This window comes from Poecilia reticulata, linkage group LG11 (assembly GCF_000633615.1).
Source record: "Poecilia reticulata strain Guanapo linkage group LG11, Guppy_female_1.0+MT, whole genome shotgun sequence".
In the NCBI taxonomy this organism is placed as follows: Eukaryota; Metazoa; Chordata; class Actinopteri; order Cyprinodontiformes; family Poeciliidae; genus Poecilia; species Poecilia reticulata.
Window position 1 is genome coordinate 5,632,634 of NC_024341.1, and position 16,715 is coordinate 5,649,348.

General features: G+C 39.7%; 1 long non-coding RNA gene across 1 annotated transcript; it reads left to right on the top strand.

Annotated features, from left to right (window-relative positions):
• The first annotated feature begins 1,745 nt into the window (after window positions 1-1,745).
• Window positions 1,746-14,055, top strand: LOC103472057 (uncharacterized). Its single transcript, XR_534794.2, has 3 exons — window positions 1,746-2,477; window positions 12,276-12,344; window positions 13,095-14,055. It is a non-coding gene; the product is annotated as an uncharacterized LOC103472057 (long non-coding RNA).
• The last annotated feature ends 2,660 nt before the right edge of the window (window positions 14,056-16,715 follow it).

Here is a 16,715-nt window from a genome sequence, read left to right on the forward strand (position 1 = left end):
TTAAAACAGAATACAGAAATGCACCACTAATCAAGAAACAACCAATCAGAGCCAGGAGGACGGTTTTAGCACTGGCAGTTATGCTCATGTACTTGCTTCTCACACCTTCCCACTTGCTCTTTACTAAGCTACAGCTAATGCTAGTTGCATAGCCACTGATGACGGCGGAAAAACAGTTTTCCTGTAACGATAAGTTGTTCCTCCTGATTTTTTTCCCCCCACAGATTATCTGTCTCAATACAGTGACAGTTTTAACAAATACGTGAAAACCATATTTTTCTCAATGGTTCATATTGCAGCTTTAAGGACTGTAAATACAAGGCACTGTGTACATTAACATGCAGAAGCTAGTGAGTCAGATTTTTTTAATGTAGCTATTGCATTTTCACAAAGCTTGCGCCAGACATTTAGTGCCACAGCACAACTTGCGCAGAAGATCACCGTAAGCTAGTCAGCATTCAGACACTTTTAAACATCTTCTACAGCATGTCACCACAACATGATATTTCTTCTTCTGCAGTCTACTGCAGCGCCTCGCAGAGAGGAGGGTCTTTCGCCGGCTGCAGTCACTTGGGGTGAGTGAATCCCCAGGCTGGAGCTACAAAGACTAAGCCACACATGCACAGTGAGATTCTCAAGCCTTCGTACAGGCCTGAGGTCAAATCAGGATAGAAACTGCTGGGATGCTGCAGCTCAGCAGAGAAGTGTAGCTAAAAACAGGAAAACGTAATCATTATGTTGGTACTAGGAAGATGTTGTGATCTAACTATTCTGGCCATTGGAGACATTGCATATTACAACAAGCACAAATATTCATGCACTCCACAAATCAGGTCAGAGAGACAGGAAAGAAAGACGAAAAGAAAACCCATTTAAGCCAAACACGTGGAAGAAGGTGCTCTTGTCACAAGATGAGATTGAAATTGAATTACATGTTATGGGCTGTGTGTGACATCAGCTTGAACACACTCACTGAGGTAATAGCAAAAAAGGAGTTGATAGGAAGGAAATGGCGTTGAAGACGAGGGCATTTGCCTCTATTTATAGCCATAGCTACAATGGAATTGTTCAGATCTAAGCATATTTATATCTTCAACACTGGCCTAGTCAAAGTCCAGGCCTAGGATTTTGCAACTTGGACAAGAGGTTGTGGGAATCAAAGGTCTATGTTTACATCCAAGCGTTAATAGTATTGTAGATTTCCCAAACATTGGTTTTTTGCGCAGCTGAGAGTGTGTATAGCCCCCTACATTAAGTGTATAGACTTTAAAGAGAAAAAACATTCTGTAACATTTTACATTTGAAGATGTTGCCTGTTAATGGACCATACCAAGCTCCGCCCAGAAACGCCCCTCTAAAATCCCACGTGGCTGCATGTCTCACAAACAAAGCCTTGCGGAGCTTAGTTTCTATGTGTAAACATGGCGTCTTTCATTTCGACTGACTCTCTGCAGAGAATTTCTGAGTCGATTAGTTTAGCATTTCTGCCGGATTTTCACAAAATATCAGCCACGACAATGAACAGGGGAACCAACAAGTTCATGTCATCTTTTTTGGACGACATCAAGGTTCCAACATTGTGCGCGCAGCCAAATGCTACCGGTGGATGAGGAAAACAGCAGATCCTCACATCCTCAGCATAAATATAGCCGTGGACAAGATCACTGATGCCTATTGTTCTTGCAAGGCTGGGTAAGTCGGGCATTCATGGTTTTGAGGGTTACTTGTGAGATGGCCACGCACGTGGTAGCTGCGCTGTGACGTGAAATGGGCATTAGCCAATGAAATACGGCCCCTGTGGTAAGGTCCATGTTTCTTTGTCAATTACCATATTTTGTATGTACTTGAAGTTCACGGTTCAAAATTTCTACTTTCTCTTAACGGGATTTGACAAGTAGGTGTCGTTTCCCATAAGGTAACCTATCAGGTTAGGGGGGCGGGACCTTGATTCGGCGGCTTGGTGAAGAGAAGGTGATAGTGGGAAAAGATAAGGGTGATATGGCGGAGCTGCACGGAAGATTTTCTTTTTGTAAGTTTAGCTGTTATTTGTTTTAGTGTTAGTACTTTTAATGTTACTTTTTGATATTATTTATTATTATGGAGAAAGAAATTACTCAATGCCTGTGAAGTGTCTGTTTGTAAACTGTTAGGAATGAGACATGGACGTTAGCTTCGAGCGGAAGCATTACTCATGGGCCAAAGGTTTTGCACCGAGTTCTTAAAGTTTAAATATTGCCTTAGAATGTATTTTTGGGCTTTGTAATATGTATTATGAGCTAATTCGGGATTTGTGTAATGTCTTAATAGTAAACTTATGAGCTGCTCCTGAAACTGCGGCACAGGATGCGCTCGCGGGCTCATCCCTGCGTTTCCTGAGGTTTAACTCCTTTCCACGTGCAGACAACAGACTTGAAGGAGGCTGAAACTTCATTGGTCCGGACAAAAGAGGAGCATCCTATCGACTGTCAGTTTTTAAGGTAACTGATGGAACACAACATGAAAACCACACCTCTGAACTCCAACAAAGTTCTACCGCCAACTAGTCGTTCACACTGCACTTCGAAGTCTTTTGTCAAATCGGATTTTTTTTTTTTTTTTCCGTGGTCGTTCACACTTCCAAATATATGCGACTTGTATGTAATCTCCAGTGTGAAGTTCAAATGACCTGAAAGTGTCCCGCATGCGCAGTAGAGGGCGCATTAAACGTCAGTGTTTTGCCAACCAACATAAAAAAAAAAGTAGTGCTCAGTGTTTGTGGAAGTAAATACGGATGTTAACGGTGGAACATATCTTACAATTTTGAAGTTGTTCGACCAGACCCACACACGAACAGTATAATCGCCCATGGTTTGCGTGCATCAGGGCGCAGAATAGTGACATTTGTTGAGCATCAGTGACGTTCAGGTCAGATGAATGCAACATTTGAATAGGGTAGCATTTGAAAATAATCCAACCTGTGTTGTTCAGACTGTCATAAAAAGATCATATACAGGTCACGTTAGGGCAAAAAAAACATTGGAATTATGTCACTTCAGGCTGCAGTGTAAATGCAGCCATAAAGAACTAAAACTCCTATGTATTTTGATTTAAGACGAGTTCAAAATTTAGGTTTTGTTGGTCTTTAAAGCAAATTATTAAAATTATTATGGTTTAACCCTTTTTTTAAGGGTATTTATGGGAGTTTGCCATCTCTGTAAACATTGCTTAGCTAAACCGTCTATTTTAAGCACTTATTTTTGTCAAACTCTAGGTTGTTTGAACTATTATCAATTCACATCAGTATTTTAGACATTCATTATCTAGTTTTGATGCATAAAATAATTTATTTGACCTTAAATGTTTTAGAAAGGTAATATAAAGTCAAACTGGAGTGGGTGGGACATATTCCTTGTTTTTGTTTTACTTACACAACCGGCTAGAATCAGCAAGATGTAAAACATTGTGCATTAAATATCAACGCTACAAATACTGTATGCAAAGTGTTTCTGTATAATGTGATTGTGAGGTGTGTGTGTGGGGGGGGGCAGTGGGGGCGTGCGTGCATGTGTGTGTGCGTGTGTGTGTGTGTTTATGAGCTGCATATATGCCCGGGTGAGTACATTCTGCTGCTTTAACGGGATGACTCACACTCTTAGATGTGAGTCATCCCGTCTTGTCTCCCAAGTCGCATACTAACAAGAGAGACACTCAATGTTTGCCAGTCGGGACAGAATGTGCTCAGACAGTTAAAGGCAATCCATATTTATTTCAGGTCAACACTTTATTTTCACAGTTCTGTTTGTTCTGCAGTTCTTTTGACCCTGGAGCTTTTCACTTCTTTTGCTTTACTGTTTTTGAAGCACTTTAATAAAATTTTATTGCATTGTTGAAAATATGCTTGCAATGAAGAGAAAACATTGTTCATTAAGAGTGAATTTATCTTTAGTTCTGTAATGAAAATTACCAAATGCAGTAATATGGAAGATTCACATTTTCCCTCTTATCTGTCTGTTTATCTTCTGAATGATAATTGTTCCCATCAACAGATGGTTGTGAGGCTGTTTGTTCACCAGTGTTTACTGGCAAACCTCTGCTGCCTTCACAGAGTATCTGTCTTTACGATAGGAGTGCATTTACACCAGCCTAGTGTAGTCTGCTTTAATTGAACTCCACTTCATTTGTCCATAAACTTTGGTTCGTTTGGGGAGCTGTAAATACACAATCGAACTCCGATGTGGACCAAAATATTGAACTCTTGTCTGCCTAAAACTTAGGTCTCTGTTCGGTAGAAGTGCACTCTGGCGTGGTTCAAAGGCAGATGTGAATGCCATGCGGACAGCAGGCCGCTCCAAAAGCAGGAAGTGAACTAAAACGCAGGGCATTCTGGGTAACAATAACCAAAAAAAGAAAAGAAAAAAAACATTTCTCCCGGCGCTAGCAGGAGAAATGACTCGTGGTCTTTTACCAAAAATAAGAGACTCCTACAACCTAACATCTGACGCAACTCCTACTTTTGTTTACATTTAGTGAAGAAGGAAGTTGCACTCCTGTCTTCTTCTGTGGTTCTTGGTGCAGAGCCACCACAGGCGAGGAGGGGAATATGTTTGGTTCGTTTAACACAGCAGCTGAAAATATAACAAACTTTGGTCCCAAATTGAACAAGTCTACTGGACTGTCAAGTGTGAAAACACCTAATATGAGCTCAATTAATTAATTGAGTTCATATTAGCAGATTTGTTTGAATATCTAAAACTGAAAGGTGGCCCACTTTTCTATTCAACCACTTTTTTCTCTTTGAAGACCAGGTGTACTACTTTTTCAAATCAATTTCAAAAATACTGTATTGATCTCAAAGATAAATTAATTGTTGTTACTCGTATTAATTCTAAATTCTTCAGAGTTATTGTAGATGGTGATGATTATTGGCAGGAAAGGTCTCCTGTAACGGTCTGTTTTGCACCAAATACATTTTTTTTTTTACTTTGTGTTGGTCTATTAAATGAAATGCTCATAAAATTCAAAGGTTGTGAATACTTCTTCAACGTTAAAGTTGTCATCTGTGTCACAAAATAAAATTCCCAGGTTCTCTGTTCCTGCTTCACCGTTTATGTTGATTTCAGCTGGTAAAGCTTTATTAGTGAGTGCAGATGAGGAGAGTGAAACCTGAAAGTGGAGCCAACATTTCCTGTGAAGATGGAAGCCGACGCGCTCCACCGACCACAGAACCTCAGAGAGTGAGTCACGCTGTTGTGGGAAGCTGAGGATTGTGGCTGCCGTCTGGGCAGATGATTGGCAGCTACCGCTGTCCAAATGTGCCGGCGTAGTTGTGTGTGAGCAGGGGACGGGAGCTGCTTCCCTGGCTTCCTCTGAGTCCACTGTGTGGATGTGGTACCATGACATCACATCTGCTGTTTACGTTTGATATTACAAAATGCAGAAAGTCCTCCAGCCAAGCAGTTACCTCCCGGTGTGCTGCTGCTTGGGGGGAATTATTGATGGTGGCGTTTAGTCTCGAGCCAGAGATATTTCCAACTGTTTCCTGCTCTCAACAAACACATAGAATTTTAGTACATTATGTAAATTATCATCTGGTCAGCCGAAGACCGTAGGTGGTGTTAAAGCTGATCACTGTTTCCATGCCAGGTTGGCCCAGATACCAAAAAAAGCATCCTGAAATAAAAAAGCTTCCAGTGGTGAAGTGGTGCTTCAACCAAACTTTCTATTAAGCTATTTAGTTTTTAAAATCCTCTATGCTTTGGAGGTTGAATTTTTTTTTTATCCTGTACTTTGATTTTAGCACCTGGTTTAAAATGGCCCAGTCAAAGTTCAGGTCAACTGAGAATCTTTTTCAAGTCTTAAAGGGGCAATACCATGTAAAAATTGACTTTTTTGAGCTTTACACTGTTGTAATGTTATTCCCTCTTCGAAAGCATACCTGGAATGTTGCCTTGGTTCTTTCATGCATAAGACATTATCTGTCTTCTGTTAGAAAGTTTTAATACATATGTGTAGCCGGGGCATATTGTCCCCCCCGAATGTGTGCTGCTGCGCCCTCTTCCTCTTGCCCATATATGGAAGACGCTGTGACAGAGCGCGCAGCTGGCTTGTTAGGGAGACAGGTAATCACGTTTACATTTAAAAGCAGGTAGATCACTGAGGAGATCAGATGCAGGCTGATGACTCGTACAGAGGTATGTTTAACATTGATGGCGAGGTGGGTTTAGAATTTGTCTGATTCCTCCACTGATTGTTATAGGAAATGCACTTTAGAGAGTGACGTCAAGAGCGCCGTTTACTGGTTTTAATTTAGAGAAGGTAAGGGCCGTTTCTTATGATTTATCTGGCTGCTTAATGTTCTTGTCTAACCTGATTTCTTTTGTGTTTAGGTTGGCCTGCTACTGTTTCAGTTTTTGATTTGTTTCAATTTAATTTTTTTGGTTCACTTTACTTACTTTTAGATGGTTATTGTTGATTAAAATAACTTTTCTTGTTTTGGTTTTGTTTAGGGAAAGGGAGTTTCTATTGTGGCCTCCTGGCTTGTTTTAAACTGGGACCTATGCTGTCCCTGGGTCCTAGGCTGTTTTATTTAGATTGAGACCAGTGGAAGGGGAGTTTTTTTTCTTTTCTTTGTATTCACCAGGACTTTTTGTGTGAGTGTGCTTTTGTTGGGGAACACTCAGGTGCATTTAGTTGTATTTGTGTTTTCTTTATTATTATTCCTCCCCCAAACAGTCTAATTTTATCTAATTGGGTTTTAATTATTTTTCAGCTTTAAGGATCTCAGGGCCAGCATAGACTCCCACTTTTAGAGTGGTCATTTGGTATAATAAAATAAAGTGACTATTTGCTCAACTTTGTGAATTCAATAAACTGTAATCTGCAGCATGCAGTGCCTCTGTCCATTTTTACAAACTTATCTGTGTGATCTGGTAAGAGGGTTTAGAGCTGTACCCAAGGTCACATATGTAAAATCTTGTTTGTTTTAGTTATATGCTTCAGCTTTAAGCAGATGTTCGATGTGAGAGTTCACTGCCAGGTGGAGGTTGAACGGCGCTAAGTCTGTAGTAGCGCGTAGCGGCAGTCCAACAGTGAGAGCAGAGCCAGTGTCTTTCCCACTGCTAGCCTGAAGACCTAATTATTTTTCGGGTTATTTGTTAAGCTTTCTGACTGTCATGCTAATCTGGATGAGTGTTGGTAGCTGTGCGCTGCTTTACCTGCTGCCCGATTGCTTCGGATGTCTTGTTTTTCTGTATTGAGCCTTGATGTAACCAAACTCTGTCAAGTGTTTGTTTTTTAAATGTCATATTAGATTTGTTGTGTTGATGCATTTTGACATGCTTCAACCCCGAGGTAATTTTCCGTCGCAACACGCAAACTTCCCCATTCACTCTCTGAGCGTTGAAGTTCCTCACTGCCGTTGAAGTTGCTGCGCGCTTGCGCAGTGTGAAGGAAAGAGGAGATGAGCTGCACGCAGGCTGCAAAGTGAGATATAGGTGATCAGTTTGTGTGATCAGCAACACAATACCGTGATTGGCGATCACCAATCATACACTTTTTCACGGAAATTGGCCGATTATGATCGCACACTTCTCTGGTTACTTGATTATGCTAAAAATGGAACTATGTGCCTGGAAAACACAATGTTTTTTTTTTTGTTCCTCCGTGGCTTTTCACTCAGCTTTTAGTGGTGGTTTTAATGTTTGAATTGTTTTAATGTTGTGTTAAAGTTTTACATAAATGAAGTTGCATCGTATTGTATCACATAAAATTCACTGAGCTTGTTGACTGCGATGTGTCAATCAACACATCGCAGTCAACACCTTGCAGGTGTAAAAACATCTGCAAGGTGCTGTAATGTAGTATCCCCCATTCTCATCTTGTTCAGGGTTCAGGGAGGAGCCTGGTCACCTAGGTTACCAGCTTAACGCACACGGGCAGGCAAAGGGGGAGAGAAATTTTGCTTAATCAGAAGGGAAATTAAAGAGCATGTGGAACCTAGTTTAGTTTGAGAAAACCCAACCAGAGAACAACGTTATGAATACCACATAGAAATTATTATTATTAAGTTCCAGAATGACTGCGTAGCAGCCACTTGGAGATGATCCTGGAAACGGGTGTTAATATGCAGTAATAGCACCTGTTCCTCTGATCCTTGTCAGTAAATGAACGCTAGACATGGAGAAATGACAAACAACAAGTATCAACAGCATCTGTTCCTTTGTTATGTGTATAATGTATGAATTCTGGTAATAGTGAGACCTCGGTGAAAGGGGAATATTGGCGATATGGACTGCTTTTTTATATCTGCCCTTGAACATGATGTGAACCTTGTTGTGATGTGATCTCTTGTTCAAATGGCCTTGGAAGAAAGCTACATTGTCCTGAGAAATATATGGGAGTGCGTATCTGCAACATATCCTGATATACCAGAGTCTGTCTCTTGCGGTCAGGGAGTGACGGGTGGGGGCACACTGCAAAGCCACAAAATCTTACCAAGTATTTTTGGTCTAGTTTCTAGTGAAAATACCTTAGTACACTAGAAATAAGACAAAAACAACTTACTCATGGATTTTCAGCAAAGATATATGAGCTTGTTTTACATCAATAATTTAACATTGATGAAAAAATATTAGTTCTACTAAGAGATTATTTCACTGATAACAAGACATTTTTCCCATTATAATTGAAATACTTAATTTTTTTCATCAATATCAAGGAAATATTTACTTAAAACAAGCTCCTATGTCTTATTAAAAGTTGCTTGATATTTGCGCTAGAAATGAGACCAAGATTACTTGGTAAGATTTTATTTTTGATGTGACATGGACATCATAAAGGTTAATAAGTGTTTTACAATCACAGTGGACCCACAGCAATTCGACATTCAGTTCTTGGGGACATGCGTATTTGCAGAATGTTTAGTAGAACGTTACTCTACAGCAGTGGTTCCCAAACTTTTTCTCCTGCCCCCCCCCCAGTGGTTTCCAAACTATTTCTGGCCCCCGCCCCTATGGATTACAAATAGCTGTCTGGTGCGGAAGCCTCTACTGTATCAAATTGATAGAGGAATAACAGAGAGTTGGCCATTCTAAGGTAAAAACCCAGCGCATACACATTCATGTTTTTTTACCCCCCCGCAATGCCCCACAGTTTGGGAACCTCTGCTCTACAGTATTCACTGATCTTTTTGGTTGAAGAAAATGTTACTTCTGGGTTGTCCCTGGCATCAGAGTAGACAGTGTGCTGAATGAAAATAATTAAATATGAACTTCATTATGGTTTATGTACATTTGAATGGGTGTGAGAGGAGGGGTCTGTTTGTAGAGTGTGAGTGTAGCTACGTTTCATTACAAATGCGCACAAAATATTGACAATATTTCGCTGATGTCGAAAAAACACAATTTTGCAGTTGCAATGTTTCCCTTAAATCACATGAATACGTTTGTTCACACAATACGTCGGTAAAAAAAATATGCCACGCCCTGGTCTTCCAACTACTTCCGGTCGTCTTCCTCTTCGTGGTTTGCACCAGCAAAAACATCTGATTGTTGATTATGTGACAAAAAGTATTTCCATTGCAGTTTTGCAAAATAAACCAATTTAGATATGGCCAAAAACACCCACCTTATCCTAGCACAAAAACATTTGATTGAAAAACAGGGTTGGTTTTTTTTTCTTCTTTTTTTTTCTTTAAGTAAATGTATTTTTCAAATGTACAAGTTTTTTTTTTTCTAGAGAATTTCTTAAATGAATCTCAAAACATCTGTTTTTAGGCAGAAATGTACTCTTTTGATATCTGCAGTGGGCCTAATGCCCCCTCACCCCCCCACAATCACATGCACCCAGGTAGAAATTAAAAATGTTCCTCTAAAGGAACCAGAGATGCATGCACAGTTCCAGGACAAATGAAGTAGCAGCAGGCAATCACAGCGCCGATGAGCTCATCAGAATTCTGCTGAAGAAACGGTTACGGTCGACCACGCTGATGTCTCACACATCACGACATGAAGAGATGTTATTTCCATCTGCAGCCACAGCTCAATCTAGCCACACGCGGTGGCCAAATTCTTATCCAGGGAGCGTAATGTTCAATTCATCACCATGAAATACTCTACAGTAGGTCACAGTACGTTGCACACATGCACAAGGCTGATGGTATGTACAGTAGGGTGGCGGCGGCCAGTCAGTGGAAGAATGCGTCTTTTGAGAATGTTTCTGCAGGTTCAAACTTTTGCGCTCTGGTCGTTCCGCATGCACTTGATTTTACAGGAAGTTCTTCACATTTATAAAGCTCTTCGGCCTGAGCTGTGCTGATGTTCCGCCATCTGAAGATGAAGAAGTCCTGCTGGGAAGAGGAAACTCCAACGTCCAAGTTGGAATTCTCATCAGTTGTTGGTTTTGACACATCTTTAACATGAAAGTGAAAAATGAAAAAAATAATAATAATCAGATATGTATTACTTGGCTTCAAATGAACTGTTTAAACAAACACTTTCCTTAGAAACTTGCTGTAGCAATTTTATTTCATAGGTGAAAGTTATTTTTTATGGAAATATTGACATGACAACAAAAACTTAATACCAAATACCATAAAAACCAATTGTTAGCGATGTGTTGTGTTAAAATGTCCAGATCGGTGAATCCTTGGTATTTACTGGCCTAGCTAAAATCCGCAAAAACTTGAAACCCTTATAACTGTGTAATTTAATATTTCAAACACAAGATATATGTTGATATACATAAATACACGCAATGAAAATTATGGTGGTACTACCGAAGACGCCAAAATCTAGTCTCCCTTATCTTCAGCCTTGGAGCTACAGCCAATCAGCACCAAGTAAAAGCTGCTTCAGGATTGGCTGCTTTGAAAAAAACAGCCAATAGCATGTCAAGTACCATTGTGTCTAGGTATTTGAGCTTACAAGGCTGCTTTTTCTTTGAAATATTTTAGCAGTGCTATACAAGAAACCGTGCTGGGTTAATGACATCAATCAGGTGTGAAACTTTGAAAAACTAAGTCATACTACTATGTATTTTTTGTTTGTTTTGTTATTTTTGTTTGGTTTTTTTTAAGAGAAGATGCTCTCTCCCTTTAAAATTCTTTGAAACTAAAGCTGGTTTGGTTTTGATATGCTAAAAAGTAGAGATGTGCCGATCAGGTTTTTTCCTGCCGATTCCAATCACCCATGAGGGCCGATCACCGATACAGATCACATAATTATTATTTTTTAAATCATAAGCATTACCGGTTACATTATGTGGAAAAGGAACCATGAATTCACCTTAATTTAGACAAAAACTTGTTTTAATAACTTTTTCCAAGAACAAAACTAAACAGGCATTGTGCAAATTGTACTGCTATCAATAATACTATCTTTAACAGACTGATAACATATGAAGGCTCTGAAGATGCTAAATAATGCAAAAAGTCAAAATAAAGCCTCTCATCATTGCCAAAAAATTCAAGTATAAAACTTAACATTCAAAGGCAAATACAGGATCCATTACAATAAACAATCCTGAGTTACTGAATGAAAACTTCCTGATAGGCTGGCGGCTAGCTGATTACTGCTAGTTCTGAGTGGCTGTTTCTGACTGAGCGGAGAAATTATGCAGAACAGGGAGGAGAACGATTATTTTTTTTAGAGATTATCTGTCTCATGTTAGGACAGCGAAAGTTTTAATACGTATGTAAAATGTATTTTTTTTAAAGTTAGATGCTGCAGCTTTAAGCAGAGGTTCGGTGTGAGAGTCACTACCAGGCGGAGCAGAAGCGGCGCTCTGTCTGTGAAATATTACTACCTGTAGCGCGTAGCAGCAGTTCAACAGCGAGAGCAGAGCCAGCATCTTACATCGCAGCTCAAAGACTTAAAATTATTTTGCGGGTTATTTGTTTAGCTTTCTGACCGTCATGCTAATCCGGGTGAGTGTTTGTAGCTGTGCGCTGCTTTACCTGCTATCTGATCCTCCATATGTCTTTTTACTGCAGTGAGCCTCGATGTAGCCAAACTCCGTCAAGTATGACATTGTTTTTATGTTGTATTAGATTCGTTGTGTTGATGCATTTTGACCTGCTTCAATTTTCCGCCGCAACACGCAAACTTCCCCATTCACTCAGTGCGTTATAGTTCCACATCGCTTAGGATTTGTTGCTGCGCGTTTGCGCAGTGTGAAGGACAGAGGAGACCAGCTGCACAGGCAGTCTGCGAAATGAGATGCAGGTGATCGGTTTGTGTGATCGACAAAACTTTGTCAACTTTGTTGATGCTGAAAACAACTTTCCACTTTTTCTGCAGCTCTTGCCGAAGGAGACATGGGAAGGCATCATTGGGGGATTCTTCTCCACGTTGGTTTTTGGCTTCATTGTGAGTCACTGAGTTTTTACAACTTCACCACATGCTCAGCATTTCCTCTTAAACGGCTTCCAAGAACCCAGAGAAGGGAATAATTTAACAGTCCTGTCAGTAGCTAAAACTACATCACAACTTTTGGATGTAGTTTGGCTTTGGAAAAATCTAAAAGTAGCCCGTGATGCTTGTATCACAGTTTGACAACTATGGAAATACGAAATAAAGTCATCTGTTCATTAGCATGAAAATGAAGGCAATTCCTCATTCACTTGTATACAATTTTTGACAAAACAAAATGGCAAAAAATTTATAATTGTGTGGGGGCTGTTGTGGAAATTTTTTTTTAACAAAGAGTGAAGAAAAACTGTTTCGAAACCCAAAGAACCAGAGAGAGAATATATTCTTAATCAGTATTTATTTGAAGGCTTTACAGCGTTTGAAGTCTCTGCACAGTCAGGAGGAAGAGCCTCCAGCAGAACACAGCTTACAGTTTTATAGGGAGGGTTTCATTCCATTCATATAGTTTGACAATCTACCTGGTTACAAAACAGATTGCAGGCATTCGTATCTTCTTTCACTAGGGGACTCAAGCACGTCATGAGGATGCATAAAAGAAACAGTTTAATAACTTTATTATAATACCAAGGCCAAAGAAATAGCTTCAGAAGACTTTCTCATGAGCATGTGCATTATACAAGAATCACTATACTGTTATGCATTGGTTTACCCATAAACATATAGTAATCTTAAACTTTTCCACTACAGGGGGAAAAAGTAAAAAAAGGTCTTTTGGACTATGGGGAAAAGGCTTTTCTACCTTGACTCCCGGAGTTAGCCGTGACTGGAAACTGCTTACTGCTAGCTGCTGGGGGAGTGGCTGAGTATGGATTTCATACCCCAACAATCTTGGACTTTCCAGCAACACAAGTACGGATAAGTACAGTTTCTTTTATTCTGCCATTTCAGAGGTATGGCGTATTGAATTTAAAAAATGGCTGAAGACAGTAGTGACCAACATGTGCCTGATGAGCTTGCCAGCATTTTGGATGAAAAACCTTCTGATGACAGGCTGCATGAGAGACTGGAGAAAGAAAATGCAGAACTAAAACAGATTGTTGAAAGTCTCCAAAGAAAGGTCGAGTCCTCCAAGTCTAGCGGAAGTGCTTGCAGATGACCAGACCTGCAAGCAAAATATGATAAGCTGGCAAGTGAAAACGATGCACTCCATGCACAGCTTGTGTCACTTCATGTAATGCATGGGGAGACAGAGCATGAATACATGGACATGAGAGATGCAGTGCATTGTTTAGAAATGGTCCAACAGTGTCTGAGAAGACGACCTCAGGAGCTTCGGACAGACTTGAAAAAGGCACAGCTGAGTGTGGATCAGCAATCCGAAGAGCTGGACAGTCTTTCCAAGGAACTGGACAATCTCCAAAGGCAGCACAAAACAGATTGTCAAGAAATCCAGAACCAAAGCAGGCAGAACTTGGGTTTGATGACCAGAAGAGCAGGAGCAGCAGGAGAACCAGGGAGTAAGATTAGCTGTGGTAGGAGTTGGCAAGAGGGTAGATGCAGGTTTCCAGACAATGTCCGGAACGGGAAGACAGAGGTAGTGGACGGCACTGTGGACTTTGGCAAGCAAGCAAGGTCTTACTTCTGTTGATTCTGGTTGCTAGGTAACAAACAACTGTTGCCGTTTTGGATTGACACACACATTTGTGAGGTGAAAAATAAAGATACTTATATGTAAGAGTTGTTGTGTTAAATTTTATTATTCAAGGGTGACGGTCACAGTTGGTAAGAAACAAAGATTCCCATTAAATTCCATAGGAAATGAATGCGGGTCATTTTTGACCCACTAAAAAGCAAATGTAAAAATTTGAATTGTATGATAATGGAAACATGTTTTTTGAGGAATACCTGGAACATGAAATTATGAAAATTTTTCATTACACAGATATTGCAGAAAAATGACCTCACCGGGTCAAAAAAGACCCACTTACGCATCAGAGGGTTAAACAATGAATGAATAGTGATTATTGGCTCAGGCTGTTTAAACAAAACAGAAAAGGTCCATTAAAAGAATAAAATATAAAGCCTTTTCTGCAGTCAAATAGCTGTTCTTGCCAGGTGTGAAAGCATAAGCTCAACAACAAACCTGTGAGCTGGAACTCTGCATAAATTAACAGCGCAGGTACACACCAGCTGTTTGCTGTTTTCACTTTCAGACGCCTCATAAAAAAAAATTATAAAAATACACACGGTAAGAGAAACTACGACAGCAAACGTAGAAATGACAAAGTTCAACGTGTTTTTTTTTAATTCAGGGGTAATTGAGAAGAGAATTGAAACCTTATAATTTTGCGCCTGTGATATTACTGCAGCCGTTACCTCCGTCCTGATTGAAGCAGCAACTCACAGCTTCCCTGCTGGCTGTCATGAGTCAGTCATGCAAAGAGCAAGAAATAAGTGAGTGAAAGGAGGAAAGAGTGACCAGCTGAGGGAGGAGGCACAGAGGAGGGATGGGAGTAAATTAAAAACACTTCATCACAAAATAACCTCAGGAACACTTTCAACATTAAGATATTGATGATATAAAACAATGTTAGACTATGCAGGATGGATTTTATTATTAGCTTTAATAACTTGCAACAAAAAGTCTGTCTTCCTCCTCCGTTTAATCTACTCTGTTGTTCTGCTGTAGTTTAAGTATTTATGAGACGAAGGTGACAGAGGGAGCTAAATTCAAGGCTGCAGGTTTGAAGGTTTTGAATAATTATTGCTTTGCAAAGGAAAGTATTCAAATCCGTGAGTCGTATGCTTTATATCCTGATATTAATTCTCATAATATACAGCCACACCTCTATTTCCTAGTATTACATCCATTTCAGTTTGGATGTAATCTTATAAATCACGAAAAAGCACCTTCAAAAAGTATTAAAGGGGCAGTTTTATGCGTTTTCCTGGCAAGTGGTGACATTTTATAGCATAATCAAGTAAGTACGTCACCTTCAGTTGTAAAAATACTGTATATATAAAATATAATTTGTGATGTAATTTAATTGCTTGAAATTGGGCCTCTGTCTCTTTAAGAACCTTCTGCTCTTGCTGAAACTACATTCAGGATGCCATCACAACATGGCTCTTCTATTATTCCTTTAACATTTTTACTAGCGTCTCATTTAGAAGTAGCTCGTGAAATAAGGTCAGAATGCATTATTCCACCAGGTGCTAATTGCTGCTTGGCTAGTCTGAAGGAGCTGAGTGTGGGAGTCACGGGGGAGGGCAGAAATGTGAGGTGGAAGCACAGAAGTTTGGAAACTGCAGGACTGAGGAGGAGCTCTGTCTTGAAGTCGGATCTAGGCCCACCCAGGTGTTTTGCACAGCTGAATGGTTGCCACGAGAGATTAAAGTATTTTTCAAACATGCATAAAAGAATCAAAGCAACACTCCAGGTATGATTTGATGAGGGAATAACATATCATATTATAAAATAATAATTTTTACGTTACATTGCCCTTTTAAAATGCTGAAAATATATAAAACTCACCTGGGCAACGACTGAACCCAAGCTACAATGGAGGTGTTTAGATTAAAGAATATTCCTTTGTTAAACTGGTGTAACCAAAGTCCAGACTGAAAACCAATTGAAAAATTGGTCTTAGAAAATTCAAATGCGCTTTTCTGAGTACTCTCAAACCAATCTGAGTTTAAGCTAATTTGAAAGAAGCATTGACAAGATATTTTGTTTCTATATTTGCAGGGCTAGTAGAGATACACCACAGCAACATACAAGTGTAACCATAGCGATTACGCACTGCTTTTATGTTAATCTAAAAGATAAAATGGAAATAAAATACTTTGTGGTTTGTGGTTCCAGTGTGGGATGTAAGGAAGCATAAACCTATGAATTGAGGTGTAGCTATCTGCTAGCTTACACGAACAACAGAAGGCAACTTTCATTTCTGATTCAAACAACAAAAGACAAATAAGGACTTTTCTGTTTGAAGGTCCCCATTTCCTCTCCTACACACTTTTTGAAGATTAACTTTTTTTCCCCCTTTTTTTCTAATCTCAAAGTCAACTGACAGGGAGCGTCCAAACGTCATTAAGCTAATCAAAAGTTAGCAATGCGCAGAAGTTATTTTTTTCGCTCCCGTTTTTTTTTTCTTTCTTTTTTTCTGTCTTCTTCCTCCGAATCCCATCAGGAGATTTAGCGCAGTCAAACACCTCTGCATATTTTGCCGTCACCGTCGGTTTGTTGAGCATTAAAAATGTTAATTGGAATCTTTTAAAAAGGAAAGAAAATATCTCATTACCATCCCACCTCCTGCAGTCACAGCCTGTCAAAACGCAATATTCCAAATTAGATTGTATTTGGAT